Source organism: Rousettus aegyptiacus, unplaced genomic scaffold (genome assembly GCF_014176215.1).
Source record: "Rousettus aegyptiacus isolate mRouAeg1 unplaced genomic scaffold, mRouAeg1.p scaffold_m13_p_1, whole genome shotgun sequence".
NCBI classification, from domain to species: Eukaryota; Metazoa; Chordata; class Mammalia; order Chiroptera; family Pteropodidae; genus Rousettus; species Rousettus aegyptiacus.
The window spans coordinates 26,752,550-26,769,386 of NW_023416284.1; the positions used below are offsets into that span (position 1 = coordinate 26,752,550).

Sequence of the window (16,837 nt, forward strand, 5' to 3'; positions counted from 1 at the left end):
CACCCGGGAAACTCATTCAGAGGCAGTGGGAGCTTGGGCAGGGCAGGCTGAATGAGATGCCTGAAATCCAAGAATAATAAGTAAATCTTTCATGTTTCCAGAAACTAAAGTGAGGCCGGGGAGGGGGGAATAGTATTCATCCACCCGCACTCTGTACTGTCTTCATTAGCATGACTTGCTTCTTCTAGGACACTCTAGCCCCGGTAAATGGCTTGACTGTTCATTATAGAAACTTCCTGAAGGATCCATCAGTTCTTCGATCAACAGTTTGTGCTCTGAGATTGTCTTGAATCCTTTGCTTAGCCTCATAGTTCCTCCTCCCTGTTTCCACCAGTCCCATATAACCCACTTGGAGACTTATGAACTTCAGCAAATCCCTACTTTGTGCTGGTCCTCCAGACATGTCAAGGTTCCGCGGAGGTGATCTTCCCCCTTACACAAGCAAGCAATAAACTCAGCTTCATCTCTGACAGTCTCTACAAAAGTTTTGAGAATCAAATTGACATTGGACTTGACATCCACATCATCCACTGCTAGAGGGCAACAGAGAAAGTTGACAGAGCTCTGAGGAAAGAGTTAAAACCCTGAGATCTCTTACTGAGTCAAGTCTCAAAGCCAAAGAGAGAGGTACTAAAAATAGTACACCACCCACTTATCTTTTCTCTAAAAAAGTACTCAAGGAATTACTCCAACCAAACAAACATTGTATCAGAATAAGTAATTCAAGAAAAGGGCAGGACAGGATACATAGGAAACAGTGATAAACAATAAAAGCAGAAAAATGTACAGTCAAATCTAAACAAATGTTGACGATGGTCTCATCTTGTTGGGAAGTAGACACCATTTAATTCTAGACATTAATAGAAAAGTATGGGTTTTTAATTTTTTATTGAAGGCTAATTATTTTAAAGAGAAAAATAACACACGAGCCTTTTAAAGTACTGTGCTTGTGGGGTGGGGAGGAACAAAGAAAATTCACTTAATGCATTAAGAGTGAGGAAAGAAAAACTAGACGGGATTGAAATAAGTATCATAAGAAAAGGACATAAAATAAGATGAAGAAGGTAAGACCAAACATATCAATAAATACAAGAATGTGATTAAGACAAAAGATCAGGTTAAGTTAAATAAAAAACTGAGCCATATGCTGTTTGGAAGTGACTGACTTAAAACAAATTGACAAAGAAAAGTTGAAATCAAAGAAATGGCAAAAAGTCATAAAAGGCAAAATAGTAACAAAAAGAATGCAAGAAAGTCAATACTAATATCAGCCAAAATGCAAAAATGTTAAATAGAATAAAATGGGGCATTTTATATGGCTAACAGGTCTGCTTCTCCAAGAAGATACAAAAATCATGAACCTTTACCTTCCTTCACCATGAACAACAGAAGCGTAACACACATGAAACAATACATTCTTAGAACCACAAGGAGAAGGTAAAACAACGCAAAAGTTTTGAGCCCATTACTCACAATTTGATGGTATAAGTAACCTCCAACGAAAACTATGGAAGATTTGAAGATAGTGAGGCTAACTTCACACCTACTTATGAACCAGAGAAAACACCTTTTCTCAAATGTCCTTGTACCAGACAAGAAAAACTCAAAATCCAACACATATACCATAGTCTCAGTTCTTAATGCAATAAATTAGAAATTAACAAATAGCAAAAATTTAAAAAGTAACCTATGCATGTGACAATTTAAAAATACTTTTCTAATTAATTCTTGAGTCAAAGAGGACTAAGATTATGGAGTATTATAAATGTTCAACATTGAGAATCCCACTTTTAAAACTCCGTGGACTGTAACAAAAGCTGCAGTTAGAAGAGAATACAAACCTTAAATGCTTTTGTGATATCATAAGAAAGGTTGCAACTCAGTGAATTAAGCACCTAACTTGGGGAGCTTCGAAAGGATAAAATAAACCAAAATAGTATAGAAGGAAGAAATGAATAAAGTTGAAAACAAAAACAAATGAATGACAAAAGTACAGAGGCCACAATAGCCACACTCTATTTTTGAGACCAACAAAATGGAAAATCTGCTGGCTGATCTGATAAGCAGCGAAGAGCAGAATCACAAATAAGTGTTACGAAGAACAATGGAAACATGTACATGAACATTATTTAAAGAGAATTTGACACATAACTTGAGGTCAATGAATTTGAAAACTGATGATTTTCTAGAAAATTACATATTATAAAACTGAAGAAGAGAGTAAAAACATAAACAGACAAATAATGATAGAGGAAATAAAAAAGGTTGTTGAAGATGGAATTCCAAATTAATGGAGAAAGAATGGACTATTTAAACAGGAGAGCTGTTTAAACAGCTCTGTCTGGCTGTCTATCCATTCAACAAATATTTATTAAATGCCTACTATGTATAAGACACTGTGTCTGGGCAGTGAACAAAACAGAAAAGGCCCCTGCTTTTGTGGAGTTGAAGGTCTAGCCAGGGGAGGTAGACAGTAAACAAACAAGCAGGAAAAATAAATGGTATGACAACAAATGAGATACAAAGTGAGAGGAGGTGGAGAATTCTATTTTAAATAGAGTACTTGCACCACGTTCACACAGAAGTTTATCTGGATTAACGATACACGCAAAACATATACACAAGAAAATATCAGAACTATTAGAATATTTGTATGATTTAGTATTGGCAAATAATTTTCAAAGTCTGAACTGGATCTCAGTGCCCCTAAAGGATATATTTTACTACATATATCAAAAGGCCCCATCTATAGTTACAAAGCAAATGACAGGCCAGATAAAGATATTTACAACATGTATAAAACAGGGTCACTATCCATAACATAATAATAATAAGCATGCACAAAACAACAAGAAAAGGCACACAGCTAATAAAATGAAGAAAAAAAAATAAACAAGATCATTATACAAAAAACGGAAATGTTTAATAAAAGATATGCAAAGATTCTTGGCCTTATTAATAATTTAATAATGTGTCGAAGTTAAAATCACCTTTCTTCTGTTTGATTGGCAAAGAGGAAAAGGATTGCTCTCATCCAGTGTTAGAGAGGAGTGGCCAAAATTTATGTTGCCCCAGCAGCTTCACAAATAAACACACGTCGTCTTACACAAATATGCACACAGATGCACACATATACATGACCATTGTGGCACCATTTTTAACAGTGGACTTGGAAACAATATAATATCCATTAGCAGGGAATTGATTTAAGAAGTAAACAATGATAAATCCACCCAATGGAATAGTAATGGGACAATAATTTTTCCTAATTAAAAAATAAATATACGCTCCTACCAGTAACGGAGATTCGTTGTGACTTTATGTGTCAAACAAGGGGTTCAACACTTTTCGGGGGTGATCTCCCTTATTCCTTACAGCCTGCTAGATGACAGTACCACTGCTAGCCCCATTTCCCACAAGAGACTTAGCTAAGAGACCTGACAGGTGGTAACCTTTGGTCTGTCTGACTCTGGAGCCTACACACTTAGTTAGCTAAGCACGCTTCTCAACGAAACAGCGTGATAAAAGGGGAAAAGCAACATCACACACACACATACCTGTGTAGCTGTGAATGCTATAAGGGACCTGCAGGATAAACACCAAACTGCCAGCTCGCCCCTGGAGGGGGACTGTGGAGTGGATGGGATTTGAAGCATGCATTGTCTTTCTGATATGTTTCTATACTGTTCTTTTTCTTTTTCTTTTCTTTTTTTTTTTTTTACAACAAGCGTGCATCACTTTTCTAATTTAAAAATTATTTTAAAAAGTGTCTTATTTTTAGAAAACAGCTGAACAAAGAAGGCCTACAAGGGCAAGAGGAGCCCATTTCCAAGGTGACGCCCACCCAGGGCAGGAAGAACCAGGGCCAGCTCTTCTGCAGGCCCCACCCAAAACCACAAGAAGGAAGGCCAGTCCTCCCTGTGGAACCAAAGCATCGCAGCATGGCCTCTGCTGACAGGGGGAGGGCACCCCACATCCTGCCTGGGCACTAGGGGTTGTCATTGTCGTAAGGGAAGTTCAGCTGGTGAAGGGTTAAAAAAAGCCCAGATGCCTTCAGGGGCCAGCCTCATTGGGTCACTAGCTGCAGGCACAGCAGCTCTCCAAGGGCTGGCAAGGAAGCCAGAGGAATCCAGCACTGACACCAGACCCTGGAGAAGGTAGATAAGGCCAGCTCTGAGGCCCCGGCTGCTCTCCTGACTTGTAGCCTGTCCATTACTATGATTAGGACGTCTGCAGATGGGGCCGGCACATGGATAAGCTGAGTTTGATTTGCTTGGAGCAGGAAATTGTGGGATGAATCTTTCTATTTTTATTTTTGTTTCTGCTATTGCGGTCTGTAGATCAATATGAAAACTAGAAAATCCAAGACTCTGAACATGCATGGCAGAATCACATGGAGTAATCTCAGTGGATCATGCCAGGCTTCTTAGCAATTGAGAGGGCAAGAGGGGAGAATTGTTGGCATGCTTTCTTTATCCAAAGCCAGGGAAGCAGCCTGGATAGCATGGAGAGTCAGCCCTGACATCAGAAGAACTTGGGTTTGGACCCCGGTTTCACCCATTAATAGCTGTGTGACCTCAGCTGAATTACTTCACCTCTCTGAGCCTCCCTTTCCTCATGAGTGAAAAATGAAGAACATCGCTCCTCCCTGGGTTCATCGTGTGGATCAGATGAGACAAAGTGTATGAGAGATCTAGTATGGACCCAGTACACAAGAGGCAATCAATAAATGCCTGTGTCCTTGTTCAGTTATGGTGGGAGACCTTCCAAGTCACCTCCCTCCGTCAGTCTGTCTTCTTTCTGGCTCCTGTTCTGCATTGGCTCTGAGAGCCTTCGTGCCTCCTTCCCTGTGGGAAAGCTTTGGGCTCTCACTTTCCTGGGGTGCTTGCGGTTGCTTCAAGTGCCTGCACTTCAGACTGATGTTGCTGCCACATGCCGATAGCAGGCATGAGGCTGCTTCTGGATTCTTCTTAGTTCCTGGCAGCATTCTCCAGATACACAGCTGTCCCCTCCCATAAAGTAGTGAGGTGTCCCAAACAAGGAAAGTGAGCAGAGAGAAGGGTGACAGAGCTCAGAGCCTTTGCTATGGACAGAGCAGGCGTTGAAAATACCTGGGGAATGTTTGCCAGTAAGAGCAGAGTTTTTAAAAATAGAAGATGGTGATACATTTCCATTTGTACTGAGAATTGAAAAAGAGGAACTTCAGGTGCAGAGTAATGGATTCCATTTAGTGATAGGCGGGAATATCCCATCCCATAAACTTTGTATTGGGATTAGGCATAAGAAATATTCATGGTTTTCGGGCACTTTAAGGGAGGGGGAGGGAGGCACTGAATGGTGTGTGGAGGGCACCCAGCCCAGGAGTCTAAAAGAGCAGCAGGAAGAGGAGGTACAGATGAACCCCCAGGGGCTGTGTGTGAGGTCGGGGTGCTGAGAGCTGCCAGCGCTCAGACAAGGGCCAGAGGCGTCGTTTCCTGCTGTACCAGACCACGCCTCATGGCGGCCCTCTCTCACTGGAAGTCTCCCCAAGCTGCATGCAGTAGAAAGCCCACTGGACTGGCCCACGCTTAAGGTCCAGCTAGTTCCAGCTGAGTGAACCTGGACAACACTCCCTGTCACTGGGCTAGACCCTAGTGTGCAAAGGTAAAGTAGCCCTGGCTCCTGTTTCGGGGTGTTCCAGATCTATCAGGGGAAATGGGCCAGAAAATCAGTGATTATGATCCTTTCTTCTAAGGAGCCCCAAACTTGGGCTGCTCCCTCCCCTTCCCAGAAAGGCTCATAACATCTCCCCAATTTGTAGTGACGGAGGGAGGAGTAGAGAAGGAAACCAACATTTGCTGTGTGCTGCCCCTACGTTATCTCACAGTCACACTGATGCGAGGGCCACGTCTGTTGTCACCGTCTGAAAGCTAAGGAAAGGGAGGCGTAGAAAGCAGATGTGGATGGACTTGCAGAGCAGGAGAACCCCAGGCTTTGGCACTGGATAAAATCGAGCACCACTAGTCTCTGTTGTGTGGCCACAGCCATTTAACACTTCGAGTCTCAGTCTCCTCATCTCTAACATGGGAGCGACAGTGCATACCCTGGGTCAATGCAAGAATTAAATAATACAGAGTCGACTTTCCAAAAAATGACCTTCTTCTTTTTCTTCTTCTGGCGATTTCTGACCTTTTAGCTTCTAGATCCCATAAAAAAACTGCTAAGACTTCTTCAGAGGGAGAACGCAGACAAAGAAAAGTGGGTTGAGGCCCCAGGGACCACCTCGACCTCAACCACTGCCCACAGTGGGGACAAGAGAGATCAATACCTACTGTGGAGATTTCGAAACTGGGTGCGTGTTTGGAGGGAGAATTGCTTTCCACCCCCACATGGCTGCCTGCTTAGCTCAGAAGGGAAGCTGGTGACCTAGTGCCCTCCAGGGACCCAGGCAAGCTTCTGGTCTGGATTCCAACCTGCCCTGCTCGTGCCCAGTGCCTCCCTCCCCCACCCCACCAGCTCAGAGTCTCAGTCAGACAGAAAAGGCTGTGCCAAAGGAAACTGTTCGCTGCTGAGCCCTCTGGGTCTGTTCTGCTGTTCTTCCTTTTTTTGGACTTTGTGGCTGTTCAAGCGGGTACCTTTTTCCATAGAAAGTTTCCATTGCATCAGTTATTTACATCGTCACTACCTCTATGTAGGCTGTTTGGGATCTGTGAACCAGATCGGGCTCTGTGGGGCCCCTCACAACTTACAGGCGTGCGGAGCTCCTGGGTCAGCCTCTGAGCCACATAGCCTCGCCATTCTGGGTTGTCTGACAGGTAGGAGGAAAGGCCCTGACCCTGGTAGGGCCAGCTTTCAACTGCTCAGTCCCTTTGGGAAGTCATTTTTAGGTGAGATTTAAGAGCACAGACTCCTCAGGTTCGAATCCCGTATCCTCCACTTCCTAGCCGTATAACCAGAAGCAGGTTACTTACCTAACATCTCTGGGTCTCAGTGATTTGTAAAATGAGAATTACAGAGGAATCTACCTGCTGGATGTGGGGGAGACTCACTCAGTCAGTTAATCCATATAAGTGCTTTAAACAGTGCCTGGCCTAAAGCCTCAGTAAGTGTCAATCGATAGGAACGGAGTCCCCTTTTCCCATCGTCCTTACTAACACGCCAATGGCTGTCCCCTTCTCTGGACCAATACGCAACAGTGTCTGTGCTCACCCACTCCATAAAGCCAGATAAACTGTCCTGACACTCAGCTCTCATCATAGCCCTCCCTGTCCCAAATCCTTCAGCGGTTCCTCCTGGAGAGGAGCTACACTTGCCAGGCTGCTCCTGATATCATCGGCCCCTTAGTTTGCTCTTGCCAAACTACCCCGCACAGAGTTCTCATGCCTCTCTGTAGTTCACTCTGTCTGGAATGCTTTTCTCCATTTCATTGTGGACAGATCCAACCACATCCTCCATGTGAGCTCACTCATATGCCACCTCCTCCACAAAGCCCCCCGTACCCTACTCTCTCAGGCCCGAAATGATCTCTCATTTACAGCACTTGGTCTCTTTATTGTGGCATTCACCTTCTCTCCCCTGTGTGTGGAATACAATGCATATGAATGCTTGGAGGCATCACAGACAAACCACACAATCTTTGAGGACAGGATTGGGATGTGTGTGATTCATCTCTGTATCACTCACAGAGCCTTGAACATAATTGGTGACAATAAATGAGTGAATAAACACTGCGTTCTCTCAATTTACTACCCCTGGGTGACAGGGGAAAATATCTGTAGGTGTGTTGGTAAAGATGAATCAACAGCCCGACAACATCCACATACTCATCTTGGTTTTTCGTGAGAGAACCAGCAAACCAGGGTGTCAGCCAGGGACTGGGACACCAGTGGGAGCTCACAGCCCCACCCCAGTGCTGGTGCCACGACTGAGTCCTAGGTGAGCAGCCCGCAGCACAGGACCAGACTCTCTATTTCAGCACGGTGGCCTTGAATGTCACGTGAGGTATCCTGAGAAGTCCAGGAGCTACTGCAGACGTCTCATCCTCCACATTCCTTACGTCGTCACCACGTTTTCAGTGAACCGGCTCTGTCAAAGTGTCTCTCAAACCTATTAGCTCCTCTCCGCCCCCTTGCCACCGGGTCCACTGTCCATGCTGCACAGAGTGCTGTGCCTGCATCACAGAATAATAAGCACACATCACGGTGCTCTGTAACCACTTCCCATGCTTGCCGCCCGCCATCGGAAATCCAGAGTCCTTAGTCCCTTCCCCGTGTGGTCACCATGATCTCCCAGCCTTACCCACCTCCTGACACTTTCCCTCATTCCTTGCCCGTCAACTCTTTGATAATACTAGGCATGCTGCCTTTCCCTCAGACTGCAAACCCTTGCTCACACTGTCCCCGCTCTCAGGAAGGTCTTCCTCCCTTCTCCGCCTGGCAGACTCCCACCGGTCTTCGCAAGCTCGGCTCTGGCAATCCCACCTAGTGCGCCTCCCACCATCCAGGGGCCCGGCTGGAACTCCCTTCTCTCCTGGCCCTCCATCCAGAGCTTTTCTATAACACCGACTACACTGAACTGAGATAGTAGCCTCCTGTGTGTCCCTCCAACCCGCAGACGGTGAGCGCCTTTAGGGCAAGAACAACATGTACTGTCTGTGTACCGCCAGCGCTCATTAGTGCAGTGCCTGGCATGTGGAATGAATGAGTGATGAATAACAATGAATAAACACACTGCCACTGGCCTGCCTGGCAGGGTGTGGCCCTGACATCACCACAGTCAGGAACTCACTTTCCAGGATAAGCAACAGGTGAATTTGCCAAACTGGCAGGTCCCCAGTCCACCTAGACCAAAGGTTTTTCCCAGGGGACTTGCCATCTCTCTCTCTCTCTCTCTCTCTCTCTCTCTTTCTCTCTCTCTCTCTCTCTCTCTCTGAGCCGCAGCCCCAGGACCCTGAATGGCCTGATGCTCTGATGCTTGCCTTTCAGGTGGCTGTGTGGCCCGGGAACCTGGATATCGGCCGAGGCTTCGGGGCAGTTCCAGGAGGAAGGAAATCTGAAGGGCGTTCCACCTTCCACGGTGTTGCTTTCTTCCTGTCCTCCCTGCTCACTCCTGTCCCAGACTGTGCCTACCTCTTACCTTCACTGGGGTCACCCTCCCCTCCTACTTCCGTACCAGGCCACCTCTACCCACCAATATTTAAATAGCCAAACTCCCAGAACCGTGGGGCAGGATGTGGGATGGCAGGAGGTAGGCAGGACCTGGGGTCTGACCCCAGCTCGGCCATGTGACTGAGAACAAATCACATTCCCCTCCAGGTTTCAGTTTCCCCTTCTGTCAAACCAAAGACTCAGATAAACCCATCTCTAAGGACCCTTTCTGTATTAACTCCCTGTTAAGGAGTTGATTTATTTACCAGCCGGAACAATTCTTCCCAATTGAAGAAAAACAGAGAACCACATAGCTTTTTTTTTGACTCTTCCTGAAAGCCAGGATTGGTCTCTAGCTCTGGAAATACATTAGATACCTTTTAGATCCTTGAAGGAATGCCCTCATTTGGTGGCAATTTCTATGTTCCGATGAGCCAGGAATTTAAAATAATAAAATTTAAGTTAAAACATTAAAAACCTTTTTATATCCGTTTCTTTTTTCTCAGTTTTGGCAATCGGGTGAGATAGGTCTTTCTCATTGTCTTTTTTTTACAGATAAAGTGAGGCTCAGGGAAGTGAGCGGCTTATTATAGTCCCCAGCTAGTGTGTGAGGGGTGCAAATGGCTCTCTGAGGTCACACCACAGCTGCCCAGGAGCTGGCTTCAACCAACAGGCGGGGCGTTTTAGTACAACAACAGCACCCGCCTCTCCCTGTGCTTTTCCACGTGCTTCCTTCATATATGTGGGGACAACCAGAGAGGTAAGAGGCACAAAGCCGCACAGTGCTCTGGTGGGAAGGAGATGCCTAATTCCTAGAAGCCAGGCTCCTTCCAGGCCTGGCATTCCAGAGAATAGGCAGTATCGAGAGCTGGGATTTGTCCAGGCAGAGAAGCCTCCTTTATTTCTAAAGAGTCCAGCCCCTCTGCCATCACAGGCCTCCATGCCTTTAAACCCAATCCAGGATAACAGAAGCTCTCCCCCTCAAGATGGGGCAATGCCTCATTCCTGCTGGTCTCCTTGGCCCTTCATGCTGTAGACGCCAAGTGAGGGCTGATTGCATGTCAACTGACCACCAAACAGGAAAGGAGAGAAGGTGAGGACCCAGAGCCCAAGAAAGGCAGCAGCTAGGGCAGCTAGGGCAGCAATTCTGAGTTCTTCCATCTTGGCTCTCCCAGTTGTTTCCCATGGTCCTGTGCAGTTACTTTGAGAACACACTGGTCCTGTCTTCCAAATTACACTGTCCTCTTAAATGGAGGCCCCCCAATGGGACTTCCGCATGCACCTGTCCAGTGCACAATCTGCACAACCACTCACAGCCCAAGATGTCTGATCATCCCCTGCATAGCATTTATCACCACTGTAATTAAAGAACTAATGCATAATTACATATTCTCTGCTCAAGGAGAATATATTCTCAGGGGAGGACCAGGCTCTGTCTGTCTTACCACCAAGCTGTAGCCTAACCCGTAGCATAGTATCAACACAAAATAGGTACTCAATAAATACATGTTGGAGCAATAAACTCATTCAGCCACTCATTCAGGCATTTAAATGGAAGGAAAGTGAACCTGCCCCAGAGCCAAAGGCGAGATAGCTATGTTCTGGTCCCAGCACACCCCTAATTTTCCATGTGCCCCTGAGCAAGTTATTTCCATTCTCTAGGCCTCGGTTTCCTCATCTATAAAATGGAATGTGGGTTAGATTTTCCGTGCCACATTTGTATGGTGCTGGGGGGGAGTGCTTCCGCAAATTCTGCACCCCGGGCACCTCATTCGCCTTACCCCTGTCCCGACCCTGGTTTCCCATGTTTTCTCTGGGTTTCGCCCAGGTCCAGGCAAGGGGAGAAGGGCTCCCAGGCAGGGTGGTGACGTTCGCCACAGTTGGGAGAGGAGTGTTACTCCTGGCTCCGTCTCTGGGACAGACAAGAGACACTACAGCGACGTTTACCCCAGACAGTGGTCTGGCCAAACGGCTTTTATGTCAATCTCTTCACCCGCAGCCTGTACCTGAGGGAGGAGGGAAGTGATCTGCCCAAGGTCAGCGGTACCAGGCACCACAGCCAGTGCTGAACCCTGGGTTCAAGTCCAGGCCCTTTCGGCACCCCGCGCGGAGTGTGGCTCCTACAAGTTTGGGGCACGACCAGTTCCAATTCACTCATTCTCCGCCTCGGCTGTGGCAGCGCCCTGGCGCGCGGCCCCTTTCCTCTTCTCGTGGGGCTGCAGCGAGGGGAGGGCTAGCAGCATGCTGGTGGTTAACGCACAGAAGATGGAAGGGCCCCACAGCGACAGATGGCACAGGAAGGAGAAGTTACCTAGGGACAGAGGTGGGGGGGTTCTTGAAGAACTGGAGGGCTTATGGAGGTAGACGGGATGGCATTCCAGGGACAGGATCTGTCCTGGAGACCCCGCTCAGGGCACTAAAGAGCTGGATGCTCACTGAGGGGAAGGTCACTTTCCCGCATGGACAGTGAGCTGGTCAGTGGGGGACTTGTGCCCAGAGTGGGCACCAGCAACAATCTGACCTCAGAAGACTAAAGAGCACGCCAGCAGCTCTCCTCTCTGGACTTCTCCCTGCTACGTCTCTGCCTCCCTGGCGTACTGCCCGCAGAGGCCGTAACACATCGCCATCCAACTTAGCGGCTTAAAATAACATCGTTTTTTAAAACTGTTATCATCTTAGAGTTCTAGGGGTCAGAAGTCTGAACCGGGTCTTGCTTGGGCTGCAGTCGGGGTGGTGTCTGGTCCCCCTTCTTCTCAAGGGAGAATCTATTTCCTCGCCTCTTCTGGCCTCTAGAGGCTGCCCACATGTCTTGGTTCACGTCTGTTTCTTTCACAGTCAGACCCAGGATAGGCGGTGGAGCCCTCCTCACAGGCACCACGGACACTGCGTCTTCTGCATCCCTTTCCACCTTTAAATGTGGCTTCGAGTGGATAGTCCAGGTTGCTCTCCTATTTTAAAGTCAGCCGATGGGAAACCATAACTCCATCTACTACCTTAATTCCTCTTTGCTGTGTAAAGTAACGTCGTCACAGGTTCTAGGAATGAGGATGTGGGCATCTTTCGGGGGCCGCTATTCTGCCTGCCACGCTGCATGGAATACATCTCTTCCACATTTAGCTTCAGGAGAAAGGCAGCCCAGGCGGAGGGAGAACGGAGACAGGGGTGGTGGGGGTGGGTGGGGATAGAAGCAAGCAGACGCACACTCACAACCTATAAGCAGCAGCTTCCTGGCTGCCTGCTTAGTGTACATCATCCTTGGAAAACTTGTCATGTTTCCACACTGAAGCGGGCACGTGCAGTTTCCACAGTGACTGCAGGAGCAGAGCCAGAAATAACCCCACTGAAACGGAAAACATCCCTTCCTCAGTGCTCCACTTGCTCTTGCACACTCACTCTCCCCGCCGCCGTGCACTGTGGGCATGGGAGTCTCCAGCGGGTCCTCGGTTAGAGGCCCTCCAAGGGCTTGCTGAAGACTTGGGGTGCACACCTCCTGCAGCCTGGCTCCGAGAGGGGGAAATAGGTGTGTGGATTTGCTCCCAGGAATCTGACTGTGGGACTGGGCTGGGCACCCTCGCCGCCATACAACCCGTGGCAAGCTAGGCGTCTCCTCTCGTCCTCAGTATCACTGCCCCTGAGATGCAGGTCCCTACAGTGTCCCAACCCTTCCTTCTCTTGCCACCACGCCCTGGGATCCAATGGTTATGCCCTTGGGGCTGAAGCACCTGATAACCTCATTTTGTCCTCTTCTAGGGGTATCCAGGATGTAACTGGGCCCTGCCCTGAGGCAGCCGGGCCCAAAGAGAGATGTGGCCAGAGGCCCAGCTGCTCCCTGCCCAGCCTGCTCCGCGTTTCTTCCCGGGGAGTCCCGCCTGGGAAGCTTAGTCCAAACCTGCCTCCTCCCAGGGCCCTTTTCCCCGCCCCCCAGGGAGGTTTCCTCTTAGAACAAGGTCTCATTCCTTGTAAAGGCTAGACAGTTTTTCTGAAATATATAGACCGACAAACGTCTGGACCTTACCATCCACACCATATGACACGGTGGGTGTCTCTAGGACCCGGGGAAATCTCTGCCATAATTTCTCCTGTTTTACATGCTATTCTGTCTAAGGAGAATAAGAGTCGACATACTTTCTACATGCTAGTCACTGTGCTAAGTATTTTGTATGCATTAGTTCATTTAAGCCTCACTTCAACTTGACTATTATCATCTCCATTTTACAGAGAAGAACCTGAGACTCAGAGAAGGCAAACAGCTTGCCCAAGGTCACATAGCCAGAAACCGATAGAGCCCAAGCTGAATGAACCCCGATGTGCCAGACTCCGAAGTCGAGGCTGTAGTCACGATATCACGTCGGGGGTGGGGGCTGGTGAGAGGAGGCACGCAGATGACCCACGCTAGAAAGCCCTGAGCCATGCGAGGAACCCCCACTTCTGTCTCTTTGTACATATTATGATACAGCGTAAGATTTTATTTGGGCTGAACGGAAGTGAACAGTGGGGGCGGTGCCACTATTTAAAAAGTTTAGACATCTTTGACTGTAGCCAACGCAGCCCTTGTACTGATGACCAGCCCAAGGCTCAGAAACAGATGTGGCGTGCCCAAAGGCCAGGCCTCCGGTGCTGATGCCAGAGAGCTCCGCTTGTTCCTGCTGCTCCTCAAGGGAACTTCCTTTGATTCTCCCTCCGCGCCGCCTGTCAGAGAGTTTAGAATCAGCTGTGGTGTGGGTCCTGGCTCCTGCTTTTACGGTGCTGCATACTTGATGCCTTGGCAGGGAAAGCACCCGTCTCTGTTTCCTTGTCTGAAGAGTGGGGCCTGTGTGGGCGCACTAGAGCAGACATGTCGCGTGCCAGTCATGAGCAGTGCATTGCGATCGCGGACGACAGTGCTCAGCCCTGAGCCGCTCGCTGGGACAGAAAGAGCCCTATACTTAGAATCAAAAGCCGCCAGCAAAGTCCCAGCTTTGATCTCGCCACCCCTTGCCTTGAGCCACCCACTTGACTTCGAGTCTTACTCTTAGAGATAAAAATGTCTCCGTGAGGCGTTGATATGAGTTTGAAATGAGGTAACATGTGGAAATGCTGGAGGCACGAGCATCCTCTGGGTGGTGGAATCCCAGGCTCCACCCCATCCCATTGTCTGTTCTATAGCTGGGGGCGGGGTGGGGGGGGCAGGGCCCAGGAATCTGCATTCTCCCAAGCCTCCTCTCCCGCCCCCCACCCCAATTCTATGGCAGGTAGTCAACGGGCCGCACTTTGAGAAGTCACTCTAGAAAGTGTGTTTGTTAAATAGACGAATTCTTGAACATCTGTTGAGCTGCACATGGCTGCAGGAAGACATGGGCCAGAGGAAATAAGTAATTTTCTCCAAATACATTTCCTGTAAAATCCAAATGATGGGAATTGGGTTGACGATGATGCAATAACAGCTCTCTTCCCCGAGGAGCAGAGCATGAGCCCTTCCGGTCAGACGGGGAGAGACCTGGCTGGAGACTCGAGCCCAGTGACTCAGGTTCAAACACAGGGAGGGACGTTCAGGGAGCCCCCTAGAAATGAGTTCCAGACCCTGTTCTCTCCAGCATCTTCATGCAGACAGGAAAGAAAGAACTGAAAATATGCTCATTAAATCTGCATCTGGCACCCAATTTGGCAGGGTTGCCAAAATTCTGTAAGACTAGAATTAAATTAGCAAGTTGGAAGTAAAATGATTTTAAGCAGACATGATGGAATTCATCAGGGCCAGGTGGAAGTGAGAGGGGGAAGGGAACCCAGGAAAGCCCACATGCCTGGGAGTGGGAAAGCCTGGCCATGAGCAGAAACAGAAGAGAAAAAAATCAGCAAGCAGATCTGACCCAAATTATAAGATTCACCCCGGGAATGTGCTGGTGACAAAGCTGGCCTCACACTGGGGTGGAGAGAGGCTCCTTCGGGAAACAACAACCAGTGAAGAATGGCAGGCATTTAAAAGGGGACCAAGAAGAACCAGGGGACTGCTGGGAGATGAGGTAGGATGGGTGCTCCGGACTGGGCAGGTAGTTGGTGTGTTGACAGGGCTGTAATCACCACTGCATGTTCATTGAGATCGTAGTTGGGAAGTGGGGGTGGAGAACACTAGGATGGGCATGGAAGGGAGCATGGGGTGGCACATAGTCTAGGGAGGGAGGAAGAAGAGGATGCAAGCATTTCTTAGGCATTTACTAGGCATCAGGCACTGCGTTAGATGTTTATCAAGTATTATCTCATTTAATCTTTCAATAATCCTATACTATAGAGATTAATCTTTGCTCTTCATTTTCTTGGGCTTCCTTTTTTGTTTCCTTTGTTCAAAAATGTATCTTTCAATACAGAAGTACTTAAGTTAAAAGGGGATGAGCCCCCACATCTTCATCCTCCCAAATTCTACTCCCCAGATGAAGCTATCACTAACAGCTCCTGTGTTCCCATGCTGTTTCCATGAGCACAGAAACAGACCTACATGTGCACAGACATACATAATTGTTCTATTTTTTCTGCATACAATGGAATTGTATTAAACATATCACAGAATGAAACTTTTTTTTCTTTTTCCGGTTGACAATACATTACACAGGTCCTCCCATGACAGGATCTGTAGGTTCGCTTTTTTCTTTTTAAATGGCCATAAAGTATTCCACGGTTGAAATGCACTGAAATGTTTTAAACACTGTCACTGCTGGTCGTTAAGGTCATTTCTAACTTCTCTCTACTGCAAACAGTGCTGCGAGGGAACACCCTTGTACATGTCTAGCTTTGTGTACATGTGTTTTTCTGTAGCTGGGGAATTGCTGGACCAAAGTAGGTATGTGCATTTAAAATTTTCACTGATACCAGTTTAGGCTCAAAGGTCCCCTCGACCCTTGCCAGCACTAGATCTCCTCTATCTTGTTACATTTTTGCCATCTATAAACATTTTAACTCATAATCCTTTGTTTTTAAGTAGCTAGAGCGTTAGCTAGTCATATGCTTAGGGAACATTTTCACTTCTATGAACTACCTGTTTATACCTTTTGCCTATTTTTGTAAAACTTGGCTTTGTTGTTGTTGTTGTTGTTAGTTGATGGGATTCTCACAAATAATAAATAATAAGAACTAACATGTCGCTTTCTGTGCACCAGGCACTGTTCTAGGCTCCCCACAAGATTCACAGTGTTGAATCAAAACCCTAAGAGGAAGGTGGCAGCATCAGCCCATGTTCATGGCTGAGGAAAGGGAGACTCAAAGTTCTCAAATAGCTTGTGTGAAGTCACTCTCGTCAGACGACAGGCCAGAGTCTGAGGGACTAGCTGAGCCAACCGTTTCATCCTCAGATGAGACATTTGTGAAGCTTCCTGACTGGAGAAAGAAAATCCCCCTACATATTTCCCTCTTCCTGTTACTTATGCTTTCCTTCACTTGTGGGGTCTTCACGAGCACGCTGTTTTCAAATGTCAGATAGGGAAACTGAAGTTCAGTTTCTGACAGCAGTGACCACAAAATGGACCCTGCATCTTATATGGGATGTTAACATGCTTGGGGGCTTGCCCGGAGGAGTGAGGAGCAGAGCAGGATTTGGTGGAGGCAGGATTTATGCCAGGGTAAGAGTCAGGGAACCTGGAGGCCAAAGTGGAGTCCGGGCTGGAAGGGCTTCAAAGGGCAAGCAGGCAGTTTACAGGACTCTCCCCAGGGGCAACATGGAGTAGGGACAGGCCAGGATCAGGGAA

At 47.6% G+C, this 16,837-nt stretch overlaps 1 protein-coding gene across 11 annotated transcripts in view; it reads right to left on the bottom strand.

The window, feature by feature from the left end:
* Positions 1-16,837, bottom strand: part of HIVEP3 (HIVEP zinc finger 3) — a 432,406-nt gene that overhangs the window by 94,867 nt on the left and 320,702 nt on the right. The window lies entirely within an intron of this gene.